This window comes from Lepus europaeus, unplaced genomic scaffold (genome assembly GCF_033115175.1).
Source record: "Lepus europaeus isolate LE1 unplaced genomic scaffold, mLepTim1.pri SCAFFOLD_85, whole genome shotgun sequence".
NCBI lineage: Eukaryota > Metazoa > Chordata > Mammalia > Lagomorpha > Leporidae > Lepus > Lepus europaeus.
This window is the reverse complement of record NW_026909613.1, coordinates 182,665-195,719: the sequence shown is the minus strand read 5'-3', so window position 1 is coordinate 195,719 and position 13,055 is coordinate 182,665. Positions and strand designations below refer to the sequence as shown.

The window sequence follows — 13,055 nt, the reverse complement described above, 5'->3', positions numbered from 1 at the left end:
AGACATGGAGCTTCTTGAAGGAGGCGGCCAGGGGGCCCTCGGCCTTGGTCCTGTGGAGGAACAGCGGCCCCTCCTTCAGCGGCAGTGCCTGTGAGCTCAGAGCCGGCTGCAGGTGCAGCTCCTCCTGCTCCTCCATGTCCCGAGCTCGGTGACGAAGTCCCTCAGCGGCTCATGCCCGGCGCACTGCGGGCTGCAGAGGCTCCATCCACACCTCCTCGGCCCTGGGCGCCAGCGTGTCCATGCTGCCCGCATTCTGAACGGCCTGGGCCAGAGGAGAGGGTGCGACTGGTACCGGCATCCTTGTGCCGCTCCCGCAGGGGGAAGAGCTTGGGCGACATGATGGCCGGAGAGAAGAAGCTTACACACAGGAAGCTGGTGGCAGCGAGGAGAGGCAGGTTCTCCTGCTGGGCGCTCACACAGGTGCACATGCAGGAAGAGCGGGCAGAAGGTGGCGCGGCCACGGCGGGGCATGCGCAAATGGAGCGACAGCGTGCGCTCAGCAGCGCCCTCAGGTGGGCGCGCAGCGTCTGTGCACCCTACTCCAGCACCTCAGCCTCTGTGGGCGGTGCACCCCGGAGCGCCTTTTGTCCTTAACTTCCACCTGGCTGGGGTCCAGCTCCACGTACTTCTCTTCAAACACCCTGTCAAGGATGGGGCCCAGCACGGCGTGCAGATACCGCACCCTGCCACCTTCAGAAAAGACTCCATGGAGTTTGAGGCCAGAGAGTTGCTGGGAAAGAGGCAACATTCCATAATAATTCCATATATTGTAATTCCATATACACTTAAAGAAATACTTCATTTTTCTTACATGAAAAAATTTTTAAAATGTATTTAGCATCAATTTAAGATCAAGCGTTACCTCCTAAGTGCTCCACTTAGCGATTTGATGTACAGTAATACTCTCCAAATGGGGTCAACTTCAGGAGCAACATGTAGGAACAAGGAAAATACACTACTAATAAGAAATAACTTTGTCAAACATTCTAACAAAGCAAAAGAGAAAAGAAAGTGTTACTTTTATCATATGCAGGAAGAAATAAACAAGGTTTGATCGTCATTGCTATTTTCAAGATTCTGTGTCACTAAAATCTATTTTGGAAGGTGTCACTATGAGAGAAATCCTTTGTATTTATGACAGTAGATTTTTCAGTGCATATTACACAATTATGAAGTGTTTTATTAAGCATTGCTCCTGTGTTAAACCATTGGTAATCCTCACAGTTCTGTGAGGTAGGTAACATATTAGGCATCTTGTAAAGAAAGTAACTAGGTACAAGAAGGCCATGTGATTTACCTGAACTCATACAGCCCACCTGCAGCAGACCCCAAATTCAAATCCAGGACTTGTGGCCAGCAGACAGGTTTTAACATGTACAGTAGATTTTACTTTTAAAGCTAATTTTGAAAAGTAATTTTTTAAAACGTGATTTTTACTTTTAAGGGTTTTAAGTAGGAATACTATATAAGGGGCAGGTATGATAAAGAATAGCATTAGTAACATTTTGGACTTGTTAGGATTTTAATACACAATAGATATCCAAAGAGAGATATCAAGTAGGCAGAGTTCCTGGGGTAGAGATACAAATTTGGAAACCGTTAGTACATACACGGTAGTAAAAGTCATTAGAAAGAATCTCAAAGATTGTACTGTAGAACAATTCTATGTTTAAAAAGAGGGAAATGAGAAAAAAAAGACTGTGATGAATACACTAGAAAGGCAATAGAAAAGAGAGAAGAAACCTACCATGACACAATCAAAGCAATATATGAGTAAACCACAGGCAGCATCATATTGAAGGGGATAAGCTGGGAGGAATTCCACTAAATCTGGAGCCAGTGATGACCATTTTCACCATTCTTTTCAATATGCTTCTGGAAGTTTTAGCCAGAGACATTAGGTCAGAAAAACAAATCAAAGTGATACGAATTGGAATGAAAGAAGCACAATTACCCCACTTTGCAGTTGATATGACCCTTTATATAGAGAAACCAAAAGATTCCAATAAAAGACTATTAGAGGGGCCGGTGCTGTGGTGCAGCGGGTTAACGCCCTGGCCTGAGGTGTGGGCATCCCATATGGCTTATGTTTCAAGTCCCAGCTGCTCCTCTTCCAATTAAGTTCTCTGCTATTGCCTGGGAAATAAATGGAAGTTGGCCCAAGTCCTTGGGCCCCTGCACCCATGTGGGAGACCCAGAAGAAGCCCCTGGATCCTGGCTTTGGATCGGCACAGTTCCAGCCTTTGTGGCCAATTGGGGAATGAACCAGTGGGTGGAAGACTTTCTCTGTCTCTCCTTCTCACTGTAAATCTACCTCCCAAATAAATAAACACAATCTTTTATTAAAAAGAGAAAAAATAAATGACACAAAAATGGGAAAATATCCCATGTTCATAGATTGGAAAAATTATTATCCTCAGAATGTCCATACTATCCCAAGAATTGATTCAAACAATCCCTATCAAGACACTAAGGACATTCTTCACAATTATAGAAAAAAAATGATCCTAACATTCATATGGAAAAATAGAAGACCTCAAATACTTAAAGCAATCTTAAATAAAAATGAAGCTTGAGGCATCACAATACCAGATTTCAAGGCATACTAGAGGGCAGTTATAATAAAACAGCCTGGTACTGGAACAAAACTAGACATGTTGACCAATGAGACAGAATAGAAACACCAGACATGAACTCACACATTGGCAACTAACTAATATTTGACAAGTGAAATAGTATCACTCCCAGACAGAAAGATATTTGGAAAACAAATGAGGAAGCTATTTCGGAGAAGAGTTTCTGTTCAGAACAATACTACTGACAGGTTACATAAAATGACATTGAAGAAATACCCTCTAATTTTATAGAAATAAGTGTTAACTTGGAGAGAACAAGTTTTGATGGGATCCTGGGATTGGAAGTTACTGGAATGAGTTAAGGAGTAAAGGGAAATGATATTTATGACAGTGAGGAAAGGCAGTACTCTCACCAGTATTTTTGCTGAGTGACAACCATACATGATCTAATTTTCCTTTATCTGTGTTTTCTAATCCTTAAATAATAATTATGAATTATATTTGCAACACTTCAGTGTTTAAGCTGTGAAATGAATATGTAGCACTAAAAGGCAGACCAAGGCACTAAAGGATACATTTCTTTTTTTTTTTTTTTTTTTTTAGCGGCCCTGAGAAGGGCCTTTGGGGGTCTGGGCGCGGCCACTCAGCCACCGAAGCCGTAGAGCGTGCACCCCTGGCGCTTGAGCGTGTAGACCACATCCATGGCCGTGACCGTCTTGCACTTGGCGTGCTCTGTGTAGGTGACGGCGTTGCGGATGACGTTCTCCAGGAAGACCTTGAGCACGCCGCGGGTCTTAAAGGATACATTTCTAAAGTTAGAGAATAAAAGGACCTCTTGACAATTCCCAAATATGTATTAAGTGTTCTAGTTATCATTTTGTTTAGATTTCTAATACCACAGAAAGACTGAAAAATTTCAAAGGCTTGGTAAACACCATCTAATCCTATCCTAGTGAAAGATAAAAGTTCTTAATCATATTAAATTTTGAATTGTTTAATAAAAGGAAAATGTGGAAAGTAATCTTATTATATATGTAAAGCTTTGAAGCTTTATTTGAGCTCCCTCTTGAAAAATGTGGTGTGGCACATATTGTTGTCTCTAAAATGGGCAGTGACATGCATGCACGGTGTTCTGAACAGGAAGAGTCACTGCATTAGCAGTCCTTGTGGGCCAAATCCAGCTCCTTGCTATTTTTGTAAATACAGTTTTGTTGGAATACAACCACATTTATTTACTTGCAGTCTATGCATATTTTAGGCAACAACAGAGATATTATGGTTCATAAACCATGAAGTATTTACTTTCTGGCTCTTTACAAAAAAGTTTACCAGCACTATGCTTAGAAGATCAAAGATGCTTTGATATGTTTTAGTAGGTTTTATCCATCATTCAGAAATGTTACAGAGTATGTAACATTGTATGCAATCCCTCAACAACAGTCACAATAATTTGAGTGTCTAAAATTTGAGCATTAATGCACTGGGAGCAAAACCCAAAAATCTCATGATTAGTCATTTTTTAGAAACAGATCAGAAAGCCAGAGTAGCATGGGGCTTTTCTTTGCACATCAACAGATATCTCAAATATTATTAACTAAATTTGCTAAGTTGTATCATCAAACCAAAGGATTTAAATATACTGCAATGCTGTAAAAGATCTATCCTCATTTTGAAAATGGATGCATACTACATTATTGTATATGTATGATAATTTATTAATTTACTTATTGGCTATTAGACTATCTTCCAACTTTATGATATAGCATCATTAACAATGTCCTTAAAGTTCTGAGGTATACCTGTAATATATGTGTGAAATATTTTAACCAATGTAGACTATTTATATTACATACAATATCTCATTATGTTTTCTATAATACATTACATATGTCCTTAACATAGATGTGCATATTAATGTATAATATTTCTTGTTATTTCTTGTATTCTATAGGATATAATTCCTGGGACATAGTGACAAAATAATTTTTTAAGGAAGAGAAGAATCAGAGCAAAAGCCCACACATTGTAACGTATCCAAAAAAATGGTCAACCTCTGGAGACAGAGTTTAGATTAATGGCAGTCTGGGGTTAATGGTGGATGAGGAGTTATGGTAAATAATAATAATTTGGGGATTAATAAAATTGCATTTATTTTACACTGTGCTTATGAATATGGAACTCCACAAATATGACAAGCATGGAATAGTCACTAAAAACAATATGGCTAAGCAGACAGTTTCCTGACTTTGGGCTTCACAGAAGATACTGAAGACAAACAAATATGCCAAGGTGGCACATATTTTGCTCAATTTGGTTAAAAAATATATAATACCCTAAACACAAGGGGTCTTTACCATTCAATGGACAATGTTTAGTATGGAAAACTATGCATTTATTTAAGAAATTTTTGCACCAAAATTAACTTAACATTTAATTTCATATTTATTATTTGATATTGCCTAATTCAAATTAATTCCAAATACACTTAAAGAAATAATTCATTTTTCTTATGTGAAACAATTTAAAAGATGTATTTAGCATCAACTTAAGGTAAACACTGCCTCCTAGTTGCTCCACTTAGCATGACAACATACCAATTCTGTTATTTCCAGATTACATTAGTCTTAATAAACTACTCCAAAGACCATAATATTAGAGGTGAAACTAACTTAAATGTTTTAACACCCCTTAACCTTATACACCAAGTAAAATGCTGTTTGGAGTTTATTTCTTGGCATGAATTATACACATATATGGACTACAGAGTGAAATTTTAATTTATACATACAATGTGTACTGATGAATCAGGGTAAACAATTTTCCCTACTTTGACATTACACTTCATTATCAGAGCCTTGGAACACCTTTCTTCTATTTGCTTGTAAAATATAGAATAGATTACTGTGGACTATAGTCACCCCGCCATTCTATGTAACACTAGGAACTCACTCCTAAAATCTAACTCTGATTTTACCAATTACTCCAAGTAGTTTTTACAAATTTCTTAATTAATGAGTTTGAAAAAACAGACACACAGAAAGACAGACAGAGAGGGAAAGATAATACTCCCACCCACTGTTTTACTTCATGGAGGCTCAGCATTGCTAATCAAGACCACAAGGGTTATGACCTCACAGATGTAACAATGGCTATTATACAAAAGTAAACATGATAACAAGTATTGAACCAGATGTGGAGGAAAGGAAATATATGAAATTGTTTGTGGGAATGTAAAACGGAAAACACTATGGTGGTGTCTCAAACAAAATTAAAAACGGAACTAGCAAAAGACAAAGCTTTCCCACTACTGGAAATACATCCAAAGGAACTAGAATCACTATCTAAATGATAACCTGGGGGTCGGCGCCCTGGCGCAGTGGGTTAATCCTCTGCCTGTTGTGTCAGCATCCCATATAGGTCCCGGTCTGGTCCCGGTGCTCCTCTTCCAATCCAGCTCTCTACTATGGTCTGGGAAACCATAGGAGGATGGCCCAAGTGCTTGGGCCCCTGCACCTGCATGGGAGACTGGGAGGAAGAACCTGGCTCCTGGCTTTGTATCCACACAGCTCTGGCCATAGAGGCCATTTGGGGGGTGAACCAATGAAGGGAAGAGCTTTCTTTCTCTCTTTCTCTCTCTCTCATTGTAACTCTACCTCTCAACTAAATAAATAAAATCTTAAAAAAATAAAAGGTACATTTGTTCATGTGAGCATTATTCAGAAGACAAGAACAGGATATGAAAATAGCCACACAGTCAATAGATGAATACAGAAAACATGATACACACACACCATGAATCACATTCAACACTAAAAAATATGTTCTTTTGTCACAACATGGATCCAAATGTATGGATGTGGACATCAGAATGCTTGACGTAAGGCACAGAAAGATAAATACCACACATTGTCACTTACAAGAGGAATCTAAGAACATCAAACTTAAGCACAGAACAGAATAGTGGTTACCAGGGGCTGAGAATGAAGGAAATAAGATGGTAGTTTAAGGACACATATTTGCAGTTAGGATATAAATTAACTCCTTGAGACCTAACACACATTGCAGTATATTGGATATAAATACAGTATTAGATGGTCACAATTTGTTAAGATCTTAAGTACTCTTCTATAAACAAATAATCTGAAAGATTGGTTGATTGTCCTATCATTAAATAATGTATATGTACAAGGAGACACAAAAAGGTTAAAAATACGATAAAAATGTGAATTTTCCACAAACCTAAAGTCCCCTCACAAAGAAGTTTGTGAAAAATGGGATTACAAGATAACGTGAATTTTCCATAATCTTTTAAAAGTCCCCTCACATATCAAAATATCAGGTCACAGAATCTAAGTATATACAAATTTTATATGTCAATTATACTCAAATATTCTTGAAAAAGTACCCTATATTAAATTATAAATTACAAATAATTTAGGAATCTAGACTTGTATCTTTGGGATTGGGAAGGTTATCAGGGAACAGAAATAATGTTTAAGGAACTCATAAATGTGACTAGCTAAAATTTCTATTTTGAGAGTTCAAAGGCAGATGATCACCTGTCAAGATAATGTGTAAGGTCTAAGATGATTTCCAAGTACCAAATTACAGTGGCCTCCTGCCCCTCTAACATTTTGACAAAAACCTTGAGCCGAATACCTGGTTTTGTTTTTAATTTCCCAGGTCTATGACACTTATGTCAGCAACATAAAGTGAGGTCAGAACTCCAGAAAGAGCTATGCTGAGAGGCCTAGGTCCGGGACTGAGTCCCTGATTCCGACATCTTTGGGAAACTTGGGGAGTCAGGTCACCCTGGGAAGAACCGAGCACACCATAAATGACAGCCCCTCACCTGCATGGACCCCATCACACAGCCTGGATTCTCCCTAGCGACCACCTGGTCCCCACTCACTATCTGGGAAGACGCGAGGCTGCCGCTACACAGCTGCCCAGAGACGACTCCCGGGCTCCTGGGCCCACAAGTCCCTGCCAGGGAGGGACAGGACTCCTAGGGTCTGGTGCCAGCCCAGCCCCGACCCTGTGGATAGAGGGGCTGAGGGCAGTGCTGGGCCGGCAGCGAGACGGGGCCACAGACTCCAGAGCCCTCCCCGCCTTCCCCATCTCTGCACGCCCGCCCTGCACTCACCTTCTCACGGCTTCTGAGGGGTGCGGAATTCTGTGGGGAAAGACCCTCACGGAGAACGGGGGATGAACCTCCCAGCAGCTTGGCCCCCTCCTCGAAGCTCTCTCTGCTGCAGAACTGGACGAACGATTATGGCGTCAAGATCCTGCGTGATTACATAGCGTTTATTCTACCGCTCCTGATTGGACAGTTCAGATAGCCTTGGGCATGTACAACGTCACAAAAGATGCAACCAATCATCATCCTCCACAGCGCTGACTTGCAAGATGGGAAAAAATAAGAGGGATACCTGGGTTCAGTATCAAAACTTCATTCTCCAGGGCTCCACCCTGCCTTCAGTGGGAGGGCTTTTCACCCCTGGTCCTGCCTTCTACTGGGCTCCCTCCTGCTCCCTGGTCCCTGTCACTCAGAAGATCCTACCTGGAGGATGCAGGACCCTGCTTCAGGTCAGTTACAGTCTACTGGCCGTTTATTGGCATCTGAGCCTTCCTTTTCCATTGTATATGTGACATGTTTTTCTGTTGAGACATCTGTGATTTTTAAATATTGCTTTAAAGAATGTTTAACGACATCACATAATTTCATCATTTCCCTTTCTCTTGCCAATTTTTTTCTCATTTGCCTACTGTCCTTAAATATTATTTTCTGTTTGTTATTGCTTGTATATGTGTGTGTGTGTGTGTATCTTTCCAGGAATCTCATTTATCAGTTGTATTTGTTTTTATATTTCATGGATTAGCTCTGTATATAATCATCCAATATATTAATATGTGACTACTCAGAAACTGACTTCAACACCTTAGAATTTCTTTTTTGCTGTTAAATTTCACTGACTATTCCTGCAGTAGAAAGATGAAGAGAGATAAGTGCAGGCATCGGGGTGTAGGTTTACTCTTTTTTTTCTTGTTTCAGGTTGATTTTAATGAACAAAAATTTCTGTATAAAAACATTTAAATGTTATCAAAGGGGCCAGAGCCATGGCACATGGGTTAATCCTCTGCTTGTGGCACTGGCATCTCTTATGGGTGCCAGTTCTAGTCTGGTTGCTCCTCTTCCAGGCCAGCTCTCTGCTGTGGCCAGGGAAGGCAGTGGAGGATGGCCCAAGTGCTTGGGCCCCTGCACCCACATGGGAGGCCAGGAGGAATCTCCTGGCTCCTGGCTTTGAATAGGTGCAGCTCTGGCTGTTGCAGTCATTTGGGGAATAAGCAATGGAGGGAAGACCTTTCTGTCTGTCTCTCTCACTGTCTGTAACTCTACCTGTCAAATAAATAAAATCTTTTTAAAAAATATCAAATGCATTACACACACACACACAAATCCAAATCTAATACAGAATCTTTGAACTTTGTTCACTTCCACATATTGTGTGAAGAGATTTCTGGATATACTTTTCATGTGAAAACAGAAGACCAATGGCTATACAGTTATACACATGCAAACACACCCAGACACCACACAATCATTCTTAAGAAGAAGAAAACATGATGAAAATGTCAATGGGATTGCAATAAATTTCTTATAAAGCTTAAATAAAAGAATACTACATGAATAAAAGCGCTACACACAGAGAGAGGAGAGGCAGAGAGAGAGAGAGAGAGAGAGAGAGAGAGAGGTCTTCCATCCAATGGTTCACTCCCCAATTGGCTGCAATGGCTGGAGCTTCACCAATCCGAAGCCAGGAGCCAGGAGCCACTTCTTCTGGGTCTCCCACATGGGTTCAGGGGCCCAAGGACCTGGGCCATCTTCTGCTGCTTTCCCAGGCCACAGCAGAGAGCTGGATTGGAAGAGGAGCAGCCGGGACTAGTACTGGCACCCATATGGATGCCGGCATGTCAGGCCAGGGCATTAACCCGCTGTGCCACAGTGCCGGCCCCTAAAAGAACATTCTAAACCAAGAGAAGATGCAAAGAAGAGAACATGAAAGCAGGGATTAGCGTATCTCATTAGAAATCATTTTGAGAATGTCATCCAAGCACAGTGAGTTTTGGTTATAGATAATCCCAAATTTTCAAAACCTAAAATTCTCTGATTGCGATAACTGATGACACTTAAAAAAGCACCTGTGTGTTCAATATGTTTCAAGACTCAATTTGTGCATCATCATGTAGGTGTGGTGTGCCTCTCCCGGTGGCTAGCCCTCGGTTCACATGCAGTGTTATGTCCTATTCATCAGAAGAGCCACAGTAGGAAACCCAGGCGAGCACAGCTGTGAAGGGAGGCATTGTTGGTGCTGGATGGTGAAGAACGAGTGCCACATTGCTGGGGCTTGGATTTCAGCATCACTACGTACTAGCTGCCTGTTCTGTCGCATGCTACAAGGGCACCACTATGTGTCTCCCTGGCCTCACCTGCAGTTACATACATACACGGTTATTAAGAGGATTGACCAAGATAATCCATGAAGAATTTCTCTCACTTCCTGGCCCATTGAATGTTAACTAAAATTATTACTAGTCGTAACACTACAGGGGAACCAAAAGAAAAATTATCTCCATATTTCTCCTCACTAGTGAAGTTTTCATAGACCAACTGTGGCAAAAAGCAGAGATGCTCACATGTTCAATGCAAAGGAGACTGAGGGCCTGGTCTTAGGAATATAGGTGTACATTTTTATATTAGGTAAAAATCACATGGCTCCATATTACAATATGTAACATCTTTCCATGCAACAGCACACAGTACTCCTCATCATCACACCCTACAAACACACCAAATGATGAGGAGTTTCTACTGACATTCAGCCACAGGATCCAGAAACTGTAACTAGGAAACAGCTGCAGAGCTGCATGCTGGGCAGTGATCTGTGTGTACCACGAAAGCTTGAGCCAACACAGACGGCTGGGATTCTGCTTCCATGGCCCAGACTCCTCCATACACAGATGGCTGAGGTGCCTGAAGATCACAGTTCATGCCCATCTCGAAGAAGTCAGCTTGCAGGAGGTGAAGGAAGCGGTAGCCTCTCAGCACAGAATGCCCCCACCTCAGTATGATATGGTAACTATCATTGGTTTCTGCTTTCATTGTGTCCAGAATAAAACAGGCTTCTTCCTGATCATCTCACTGATGAGCACATGGATCCCTGTCGGCCCCTTCTTGTAAATATGGCTGATCTGGTGTGGGGAAATGCTGAAAGTTGAGCAATCTTCTCTGTCAATTCACAACTGTCGTTCTTCCAGGTAGACGGCATGGTACTTGAAGAAAGTACCATTTGAGTCTCCATCCTCATGCTTCTGCTGCTCTCTCAAGTGCAGTGATTCCTGACAAACATAAATGGTTAACCTTGGATGCACCATCCAGCCTTTTTTTATTGACAGGCAGAGTTAGACAGTGAGAGAGAGAGACAGAGAGAAAGGTCTTCCTTCCATGGTTCACCCCCCAAATGGCTGTTACAGCTGTCACACAGCGCCGATCCAAAGCCAGGAGCCAGATGCTTCCTCCTCATCTCCCATGTGGGTGCAGGGACCAAGCACTTGGGCCACCCTCCACTGCCTTCTCCGGGCCATAGCAGAGAGCTGGACTGGAAGAGGAGCAACTGGAAACAGAACCCAGTGCCCCAACCAGGACTAGAACCTGGGGTGCCGGAGCCACAGGCAGAGGATTAGCCAAGTGAGCCCTGGTGCCAGCCACCATCCAGCCTTCTAATGAATTAAAAACCCTGATTCCATCTGCAGGACCACAAATTTGAATCACATTACCTCTGGTCAGTTTCAATAAATCTGCCCCTGAGAAGTCTGTGAAAAGCCTTGAGAATGTAGAAAACCAGTTTTGATGCAACCACTGCTGAGCTTCCTGAGGTGTGGTTGTTGGCAAGAGGTTATCTGCTACTGGAGGGGGTGGCTCTGGCTGGTGGTTTGGTGAACCAATTCCTTCCCCAAGAGAAAAACTGCTGTGGGAGCTGTTGAAGCTAGGTGATGGGGAATTATTGATGTATGTGATTTCAGGCCATGGAGAACACTCTGTGAGGATGGTCGTCTCATAGGAAGACTGGTATTTCTCTTTCTCATGGGGTGTTCATTTCTCCATTTTTTCCCTATCTGATTTTGCTTTCTGTCTGCACCTTTGGGCTTGAAGACTTTGATCTGGCAGCTGGCTGAGTGCAAGTGCTCCGTATATTCCCCATTCTCATTCTCCTTGAAGGTGTCAATTTGTACTTGGAAAAGCATGCCCTTTTCTCCACCATGCTTCCTCTTAGTGAACTCTATGCTGACACAGTGCACCTGAATAAACACGGATGTCCTCTTCACAGGGTCCCACAGGAACTCTACTGTGTTTAGCTAGTTTGGATTAGCCCAAACTCGATTATACCTACAGACACTGGGATATCTATGTCAAGAAATCTGTCTCCAGGTCGGTTCCACCTGCAGCCCTCCAGCTGCTGATGTGCAGTGTACTGTAGTCTTCTGTCATGGACCACTACGTGGAATTTACTCTAATCAATTTGCCATTAATTTCTGGAAGTTCTCCAAGTTTTATATTGTCAATATTTGAATTTTACAAGACTGTCCTTCACTGAGATATGTCAGGGTTTCATCATGGAGTTTCACAGCAGGTGAGGTGGCAGCACAAAGCACATACTGGAAAGGTAGGATTTTATTCTCATCAGCAGGCAAACTTGACTCTTCTTGCTTCAAAATGGGCAATGCAAGGACATCACCCATGCTATAGGCTCCAGCGCCCAGTTCCTGGCCCATCCTGGACAGGCTAGCATCGAAGTCCTGCACCAGTCTGGATTCCATCACCACATCAGCCAGAGGCAGCTTCAGAGCCCAGGCCATGCTGGCTCCCTCCGCGCCTCAAGGAGACCCTGGTTCTTGTACAAAGGCACGGAGCTTGGTTCTACTCAATGCGCCAAGACAGCGAGGAAACTCCAAACCGAGGGCTCCCAGCGCAGAGCCCACCCCCCACTGGCACTGTCTGCACAACTAATTGCTCACACCCTTGGCTCCTGGCTCTCTGCTGCCCCGACTTCCAAGAATACCCCCTGGCCAGCTCTCTGGAGCCCGAGTCCTCCCAGCTCAACTATCCCACACCGAACTCCCCGCTCCCTCCCCTGGGCTATCCGGAGCTCCCAGCAGCCACTCCTCGCTTTCCTTTCAGACCAGCAGCAGCCACCCCAGCAAGCCTGGCGCTCCCATGTTGTCTTCCACCTTTTCCCCCTGTTCCGTCTGCTGGAAAGTCCCCTCCTCCGGGGACCTGCATGTTCCCCTTCAGCCCTCGCTCGGGTCAGCCCAAGATCACTTCCGGTCACCTCTTCTCAACCTCAGGGCTCTTAGAACCAAGTCGAGGTTTCCTGCTGGGCCAACTCCCTGCCCTTCACAGCCCCCCGCGGCCTTGAA

At 42.9% G+C, this 13,055-nt stretch overlaps 1 pseudogene; it reads right to left on the bottom strand.

The window, feature by feature from the left end:
* Positions 1-3,219: 3,219 nt before the first annotated feature.
* Positions 3,220-12,494, bottom strand: LOC133755719 (alpha-globin transcription factor CP2-like; annotated as a pseudogene).
* Positions 12,495-13,055: the final 561 nt, after the last annotated feature.